Here is a 9,412-nt window from a genome sequence, read left to right as displayed (position 1 = left end):
CCCCAAGAGGGTGGGGGACCTCTCCAACCACGGCGGTACAGAGTCCAAGGCCCCCTTCAAGGTGCAGGGACCGCAAGCCGTTTTGGCCATGGGGCCCTCTGCCCCTCGGGGACAACCTGCAACCTCCTCCGCCCTCACACCCCGAGGGCTGACAGTGCGCCGAGACGCCATAGACCGAGGGCGGGGTCACCGTCAGGGAGGTACCCCTGTATGCCTCGGCCTGGCTGCGACCGCGGCGCCTCCTCCAAAGCTGCAGGCAGACAGGTCGGCGGGGAAAGGCCCGGGCAACCCGGCAGCACTCAAAGGGGAAGAGTCCTCACCTGGCCAGGCAGCGCTGATGATCCTCAGGCTCCGCCCCCGACCGGAGCCTGACCCCGCCCACCGGACTCTGCCTGAGCACAGGTGCAGTTCACAGGGCCCGCCGCTAGGGGGCGCGGGCGAGGGGGTTCGGGGACCCTCAGCCCCCACGGGGGTAGGGGTAGGGGAACCTCCACCACCCGGGGAAACGGGACGCTCTTCCCCTTGGGGAACGGTAAATCTTCCTCCCGGGGCACACCTGCACCCTCCCTCTCGGACTCAGAAACCCAGGGGCAGGACGTGTGCCCCAAGACGCCCTGGACGAAGGGCGGGGTCACCGTCAGGGAGGGCCACCCCTTGCAAGCCACAGACAGAAAGGCGCCCGCGGCGTCCTCCAAAACGGCAGGCATACAGGCCGGCGGGGAAAAGCCCTTGGCAACCCAGCACCACTCAAAGGGGAAGCGTCCTCAGCTGGCTCAGCAGCGCTGCTGAGCCCCAGGCTCCGCCCCCGGCCGGAGCCTGACCCCGCCCACCGGACTCTGCCTGAGCACAGTTGCACTTCATAGAGCCCGCCGGGGGAGGGGGGGGCCGGTGAGGGCAAGGGCACCCTCAGTCCCAAGGGGGCAGGGGGACCCCCCACCATGGGGAAAGGGGACGTTTCCCATGGGTGAAGTAGACCAGCTTCCCACTTGGGGACCGGTAAACCTTCCCCCGGGGCACAACTGCAGCCTCCTCTGGCACTCACAACCCAGGGGCAGGCCTTGCGCCCGAAGACGCCCTAGACGGAGGGGAGGGGTCACCGTCAGGGAGGGCAAGCCCTGCAAGCCTCGGACTGTGTGCGTCCGCGGCCCCCTCCAAAACTGCAGGCAGACAGGTCGGTGCGGAACGCCCCTGGCAACCCAGCAGCACTCAAAGGGGAAGAGTCCTCACCTGGCCAGGCAGCGCTGATGAGCCTCAGGCCCCCCCGCCCCCCCGGCTCTGCCTGTGCAAAGGTGCACTTCACAGACCCGCCGCTAGGGGGCGCTGGCGAGGGGGGGGTTGGGGTTCGGGGACCCAAGCCCCAAGAGGGTAGGGTGACCTCTCCAACCACGGCGGTACAGAGTCCAAGGCCCCCTGCAAGGTGCAGGGACCGCAAGCCCGTTTTGGCCATGGGGCCACTCTGCCCCCGGGGACACCTGCAACCTCCTCCGCACTCACACCCCGAGGCTGACAGTGCGCCGAGGACGCCATAGACGGAGGGGCGGGGTCACCGTCAGGGAGGGTACCCCCTGTATGCCTCGGCCTGGCTGCGACCGCGGCCTCCTCCAAAGCTGCAGGCAGACAGGTCGGCGGGAAGGCCCGGGCAACCCGGCAGCACTCAAGGGGAAGAGTCCTCACCTGGCCAGGCAGCGCTGATGATCCTCAGGCTCCGCCCCCGACCGGAGCCTGACCCCGCCCACCGGACTCTGCCTGAGCACAGGTGCAGTTCACAGGGCCGCCGCTAGGGGGCGCGGCGAGGGGGTTCGGGGACCCTCAGCCCCCACGGGGGTAGGGGGTAGGGGAACCTCCACCCCCGGGGGAAACGGGACCCTCTTCCCCCTTGGGGGAACGGTAAATCTTCCTCCCGGGGCACACCTGCACCCTCCTCTCGGACTCAGAAACCCAGGGGCAGGACGTGGCCCCAAGACGCCCTAGACGAAGGGGCGGGTCACCGTCAGGGAGGGCCACCCCTGCAAGCCACAGACAGAAGGCGCCCGCGGCGTCCTCCAAAACTGCAGGCATACAGGCCGGCGGGGAAAGCCCTTAGCAACCCAGCACCACTCAAAGGGGAAGCGTCCTCAGCTGGCTCTTCAGCGCTGCTGAGCCCCAGGCTCTGCCCCCGGCCGGAGCCTGACCCCGCCCACCGGACTCTGCCTGAGCACAGGTGCATTCATAGAGCCGCCGGGGGAGGGGGGCGGGGAGGGCAATGGGCACCCTCAGTCCCAAGGGGGCAGGGTGACCCCACACCATGGGGAAAGGGGACGTTTCCCCATGGGTGAAGTAGACCAGCTTCCCACTTGGGGACCGGTAAACCTTCCCCCGGGGCACAACTGCAGCCTCCTCTGGCACTCACAACCCCAGGGGCAGGCCTTGCGCCCGAAGACGCCCTAGACGGAGGGGAGGGGTCACCGTCAGGGAGGGCAAGCCCTGCAAGCCTCGGACTGTGTGCGTCCGCGGCCCCCTCCAAAACTGCAGGCAGACAGGTCGGTGCGGAACGCCCCTGGCAACCAGCAGCACTCAAAGGGGAAGAGTCCTCACCTGGCCAGGCAGCGCTGATGAGCCTCAGGCCCGCCCCTGGCCGGAGCCTGACCCCGCCCGCCGGACTCTGCCTGTGCAAAGGTGCACTTCACAGACCCGCCGCTAGGGGGCGCTGGCGAGGGGGGTTGGGTTTCGGGACCCTCAGCCCCAAGAGGGTAGGGGGACCTCTCCAACCACGGCGGTACAGAGTCCAAGGCCCCCTGCAAGGTGCAGGGACCGCAAGCCCGTTTTGCCATGTGCCCTCTGCCCCTCGGGGGCACCTGCAACCTCCTCCGCACTCACACCCCGAGGGGCTGACAGTGCGCCGAGGACGCCATAGACGGAGGGGCGGGGTCACCGTCAGGGAGGGTACCCCCTGTATGCCTCGGCCTGGCTGCGACCGCGGCCTCCTCCAAAGCTGCAGGCAGACAGGTCGGCGGGGAAAGGCCCGGGCAACCCGGCAGCACTCAAAGGGGAAGAGTCCTCACCTGGCCAGGCAGCGCTGATGATCCTCAGGCTCCGCCCCCGAGCGGAGCCTGACCCCGCCCACCGGACTCTGCCTGAGCACAGGTGCAGTTCACAGGGCCGCCGCTAGGGGGCGCGGGCGAGGGGGTTCGGGACCCTCAGCCCCACGGGGGTAGGGGGTAGGGGACCCTCTTCCCCCTTGGGGGAACGGTAAATCTTCCTCCCGGGGCACACCTGCACCCTCCTCTCGGACTCAGAAACCCAGGGGCAGGACGTGGCCCCAAGACACCCTGGACGAAGGGGCGGGTCACCGTCAGGGAGGGCCACCCCTTGCAAGCCACAGACAGAAGGCGCCCGCGGCGTCCTCCAAAACGGCAGGCATACAGGCCGGCGGGGAAAGCCCTTAGCAACCCAGCACCACTCAAAGGGGAAGCGTCCTCAGCTGGCTCAGCAGCGCTGCTGAGCCCCAGGCTCCGCCCCCGGCCGGAGCCTGACCCCGCCCACCGGACTCTGCCTGAGCACAGGTGCACTTCATAGAGCCGCCGGGGGAGGGGGGGGCCGGTTCGGGCAATGGGCACCGTCAGTCCCAAGGGGGCAGGGTGACCCCACACCATGGGGAAAGGGGACGTTTCCCCATGGGTGAAGTAGACCAGCTTCCCACTTGGGGACCGGTAAACCTTCCCCCGGGCACAACTGCAGCCTCCTCTGGCACTCACAACCCCAGGGGCAGGCCTTGCGCCCGAAGACGCCCTAGACGGAGGGGAGGGGTCACCGTCAGGGAGGGCAAGCCCTGCAAGCCTCGGACTGTGTGCGTCCGCGGCCCCCTCCAAAACTGCAGGCAGACAGGTCGGTGCGGAACGCCCCTGGCAACCCAGCAGCACTCAAAGGGGAAGAGTCCTCACCTGGCCAGGCAGCGCTGATGAGCCTCAGGCCGGGGCCGGAGCCTGACCCCGCCCGCCGGACTCTGCCTGTGCAAAGGTGCACTTCACAGACCCGCCGCTAGGGGGCGCTGGCGAGGGGGGGTTGGGGTTCGGGGACCCTCAGCCCCAAGAGGGTAGGGGGACCTCTCCAACCACGGCGGTACAGAGTCCAAGGCCCCCTGCAAGGTGCAGGGACCGCAAGCCCGTTTTGGCCATGGGGCCCTCTGCCCCTCGGGGGACACCTGCAACCTCCTCCGCACTCACACCCCGAGGGGCTGACAGTGCGCCGAGGACGCCATAGACGGAGGGGCGGGGTCACCGTCAGGGAGGGTACCCCTTTATGCCTCGGCCTGGCTGCGACCGCGGCCTCCTCCAAAGCTGCAGGCAGACAGGTCGGCGGGGAAAGGCCCGGGCAACCCGGCAGCACTCAAAGGGGAAGAGTCCTCACCTGGCCAGGCAGCGCTGATGATCGTCAGGCTCCGACCCCAACCGGAGCCTGACCCCGCCCACCGGACTCTGCCTGAGCACAGGTGCAGTTCACAGGGCCGCCGCTAGGGGGCGCGGGCGAGGGGGTTCGGGGACCCTCAGCCCCCACGGGGGAGGGGGTAGGGGAACCTCCACCCCAGGGGAAACGGGACCCTCTTCCCCCTTGGGGAACGGTAAATCTTCCTCCCGGGGCACACCTGCACCCTCCTCTCGGACTCAGAAACCCAGGGGCAGGACGTGGGCCCCAAGACGCCCTGGACGAAGGGGCGGGGTCACCGTCAGGGAGGGCCACCCCTGCAAGCCACAGACAGAAGGCGCCCGCGGCGTCCTCCAAAACTGCAGGCATACAGGCCGGCGGGGAAAGCCCTAGCAACCCAGCACCACTCAAAGGGGAAGAGTCCTCAGCTGGCTCAGCAGCGCTGCTGAGCCCCAGGCTCCGCCCCCGGCCGGAGCCTGACCCCGCCCACCGGACTCTGCCTGAGCACAGGTGCACTTCATAGAGCCGCCGGGGGGGGGGGGGCCGGTGAGGGCAATGGGCACCCTCAGTCCCAAGGGGGCAGGGTGACCCCACACCATGGGGAAAGGGACGTTTCCCCATGGGTGAAGTAGACCAGCTTCCCACTTGGGGACCGGTAAACCTTCCCCCGGGGCACAACTGCAGCCTCCTCTGGCACTCACAACCCCAGGGGCAGGCCTTGCGCCCGAAGACGCCCTAGACGGAGGGGAGGGGTCACCGTCAGGGAGGGCAAGCCCTGCAAGCCTCGGACTGTGTGCGTCCGCGGCCCCCTCCAAAACTGCAGGCAGACAGGTCGGTGCGGAACGCCCCTGGCAACCCAGCAGCACTCAAAGGGGAAGAGTCCTCACCTGGCCAGGCAGCGCTGATGAGCCTCAGGCCCCGCCCCGGGCCGGAGCCTGACCCCGCCCGCCGGACTCTGCCTGTGCAAAGGTGCAGTTCACAGACCCGCCGCTAGGGGGCGCTGGCGAGGGGGGGTTGGGGTTCGGGGACCCTCAGCCCCAAGAGGGTAGGGGACCTCTCCAACCACGGCGGTACAGAGTCCAAGCCCGCTGCAAGGTGCAGGGACCGCAAGCCCGTTTTGGCCATGGGGCCCTTTGCCCCTCGGGGGACACCTGCAACCTCCTCCGCACTCACACCCCGAGGGGCTGACAGTGCGCCGAGGACGCCATAGACGGAGGGGCGGGGTCACCGTCAGGGAGGGTACCCCCTGTATGCCTCGGCCTGGCTGCGACCCCGCGGCCTCCTCCAAAGCTGCAGGCAGACAGGTCGGCGGGGAAAGGCCCGGCAACCCGGCAGCACTCAAAGGGAAGAGTCCTCACCTGGCCAGGCAGCGCTGCTGATCCTCAGGCTCCGCCGCCAGACCGGAGCCTGACCCCGCCCACCGGACTCTGCCTGAGCACAGGTGCAGTTCACAGGGCCGCCGCTAGGGGGCGCGGGCGAGGGGGTTCGGGGACCCTCAGCCCCCACGGGGGTAGGGGGTAGGGGAACCTCCACCCCGGGGGAAACGGGACCCTCTCCCCCTTGGGGGAACGGTAAATCTTCCTCCCGGGGCACACCTGCACCCTCCTCTCGGACTCAGACACCCAGGGGCAGGACGTGGGCCCCAAGACGCCCTAGACGAAGGGGCGGGGTCACCGTCAGGGAGGGCCACCCCTGCAAGCCACAGACAGAAGGCGCCCGCGGCGTCCTCCAAAACGGCAGGCATACAGGCCGGCGGGGAAAGCCCTTGGCAACCCAGCACCACTCAAAGGGGAAGAGTCCTCAGCTGGCTCAGCAGCGCTGCTGAGCCCCAGGCTCCGCCCCCGGCGGAGCCTGACCCCGCCCACCGGACTCTGCCTGAGCACAGGTGCACTTCATAGAGCCGCCGGGGAGGGGGGCCGGGAGGGCAATGGGCACCCTCAGTCCCAAGGGGGCAGTGTGACCCCACACCAGGGGGAAAGGGGACGTTTCCCCATGGGTGAAGTAGACCAGCTTCCCACTTGGGGACCGGTAAACCTTCCCCCGGGGCACAACTGCAGCCTCCTCTGGCACTCACAACCCCAGGGGCAGGCCTTGCGCCCGAAGACGCCCTAGACGGAGGGGAGGGGTCACCGTCAGGGAGGGCAAGCCCTGCAAGCCTCGGACTGTGTGCGTCCGCGGCCCCCTCCAAAACTGCAGGCAGACAGTTCGGTGCGGAACGCCCCTGGCAACCCAGCAGCACTCAAAGGGGAAGAGTCCTCACCTGGCCAGGCAGCGCTGATGAGCCTCAGGCCCCGCCCCGGGCCGGAGCCTGACCCCGCCCGCCGGACTCTGCCTGTGCAAAGGTGCACTTCACAGACCCGCCGCTAGGGGGCGCTGGCGAGGGGGGGTTGGGGTTCGGGGACGCTCACCCCAAGAGGGTAGGGGGACCTCTCCAACCACGGCGATACAGAGTCCAAGGCCCCCTGCAAGGTGCAGGGACCGCAAGCCCGTTTTGGCCATGGGGCCCTCTGCCCCTCGGGGGACACCTGCAACCTCCTCCGCCCTCACACCCCGAGGGGCTGACAGTGCGCCGAGGACGCCATAGACGGAGGGGCGGGGTCACCGTCAGGGAGGGTACCCCCTGTATGCCTTGGCCTGGCTGCGACCGCCGCCTTCTCCAAAGCTGCAGGCAGACAGGTCGGCGGGGAAAGGCCCGGGCAACCCGGCAGCACTCAAAGGGGAAGAGTCCTCACCTGGCCAGGCAGCACTGATGATCCTCAGGCTCCGCCCCCGACCGGAGCCTGACCCCGCCCAGCGGACTCTGCCTGAGCACAGGTGCAGTTCACATGGCCGCCGCTAGGCGGCGCGGGCGAGGGGGTTCGGGGACCCTCAGCCCCCACGGGGGTAGGGGGTAGGGGAACCTCTACCCCAGGGGGAAACGGGACCCTCTTCCCCCTTGGGGGAACGGTAAATCTTCCTCCCGGGGCACACCTGCACCCTCCTGTGGGACTCAGAAACCCAGGAGCAGGACGTGGGCCCCAAGACGCCCTAGAGAGCTGGGGTACAGACCAGAAGTGCGGGGGGTGAGAGGATTCACCAGGGACAGAGTAGGGAACAGAACAGGCAGGCCGACTGAAATGCACTGCTGAGGGCAGTAGCATGCGAGCCAGGAGAGGTCTGCTGTGACATGTGGGTAGCTTCCCTGCCAGCTGGGGGATGGAATTCGCGCTTTATAGGCTGCGGTCAGCTTCACAGCAATGCACTCAATCCCCTATGCCACCTGGAGGCCCTCAAGACCCTGAGACTATTTATCCTTCGCATATCCATTTATGATTTATATCCTGGGATGCTTAATTATTCACACTCTCAAACATTTGCGCTACCAACTGATTATATATGTTTAAAGGCTTTTTAATTTGCTTTTAAAATTGCTGGATTATTACTCTTAAAATTGGTGAAGGTAGGCTTGTTTTATTTACACTATTAGCTCCATAGCCAAAAGCTATTCAGGTTTACTTCTGTTCAAAAAAGTGCTTAAAACACACAGTGTGACTTAAATGATACTGATTTTCCTCAGTAGCTCAATAGGATTTGACATTTTTAACAATGATACATCACTAGAATAAAAGAATAATGTCCCAAAGTATTTACTTTGATAATATTCCCCGAGTAAGGGGAAATCGGTACCATTACAATCACACCTCATATTTTGGCACTAAAATTTTTCCCACATCCCTCTTCTCTTCCCCATTTTCCCCGACTTCCCTGATGGGGATGGAGTTCCTGAAAAAGTAGGTTGGTTCGTGAAAAGGGTTACTGGAGCTTGATATGTTATCAATACTTTGATTACCTATGGACCGAGTATATTCTTGGGTACGTTTTCAGGTTTCAGGTTCAAAGTCTTTCCCAAGAGAAAGTAATTTTGTTCAATCAAATCTGCAGAATTCCCTGGTTCAGACAATGCACATGAACAAATACTTGCTGAAGATGACTATAATGACTTCTCAAACCTTCAGGTCTGACTATGTATACTGGAATTAAAGCTTTAACAGATACTAAAAATTGAAGTACAAACTCACTTAGGAAGATTTTGAATGTCAGTAAGAAATGCCTCTAATATGGTGACCACCACCCCTTCTATTAAAGAAGCTCTCATTTGCGAAACTACCATGTTTTGGAGACTGTGTAGCTATTCCATATCCTGCACTGTTGGAAGGTGATGCATTATTCCTGTCCTGGCTTCTGTTCAATATGCTTGGTATTCTTGCATGAAGCATACTGTGAAATGTAACATCATATTCATACTGTTATTTCATTTGGTGTATTTTTTTTCTTGGAACTTCATGAATGTTGAATTTATAGTGAATGTCAGGTTCTGGCAATGTAACTTCAAGTTATTTTCAAGTGCCGTAACTGCATAGGGCTTCATTTCCCAGGCATGGAGGTTGGTATTATCAATAAACATAGGGAGTATACCAAATTTCACTGCTTTTCTTGCTCAGAATTGTACTGGTAGGCACCCATCTTCCCTGAAGGAAAAATCATCTGTGCTGATAATCAGGGCCCTGGGAGAGTCCTGTTCTAATTGCCTGGCCAGTGTAATATTTCCCTGAGCCTGGGAGGCCTTGCAAGACGTGAGATGTTTTCTAAAGCAGTCTCCTACGTGGTGGTGATGGTGATGGTTGTGGTTGGGGCAGTGGGGGAGGGTGCCTGATGGTCCACCAAGGCTGATGCTTCTGCTTCTGATGGTGGCTCAGCCTCCCAATGGATTCAAGAAAACCCTCCTCCATGGGGTAGGGTTGGCTGCCATAGCCCAGGTCTTCTTTCCCTAAGTCAGGGTCTTGGCCAAAGCTGTTGTTTTTGTGGCTCTCTAGCCATGTGATTGGGTCTTTATAATATTGAAGTAAGTTTCTTCTTTTCCCATGTCTTAGTTAGAGTTTTTATCATAGATGGGTACTGAATCTTATGAAATGCCTTCTCTGTATCTATTGATATTTTCAGTTGTTATTATTGCTTAAATTTTAATTTGGTT

At 63.2% G+C, this 9,412-nt stretch overlaps 1 pseudogene; it reads right to left on the bottom strand.

Moving 5' to 3' along the window:
- Positions 1-8,477: 8,477 nt before the first annotated feature.
- LOC119250973 (NEDD4-binding protein 2-like 1) lies at positions 8,478-9,197 on the bottom strand (annotated as a pseudogene).
- Between the last annotated feature and the right edge of the window lie 215 nt (positions 9,198-9,412).

This window comes from Talpa occidentalis, unplaced genomic scaffold (genome assembly GCF_014898055.3).
Source record: "Talpa occidentalis isolate TD23 unplaced genomic scaffold, MPIMG_talOcc4v2.1 talOcc4.19, whole genome shotgun sequence".
In the NCBI taxonomy this organism is placed as follows: Eukaryota; Metazoa; Chordata; class Mammalia; order Eulipotyphla; family Talpidae; genus Talpa; species Talpa occidentalis.
This window is presented reverse-complemented; position numbering and strand designations above follow the sequence as displayed.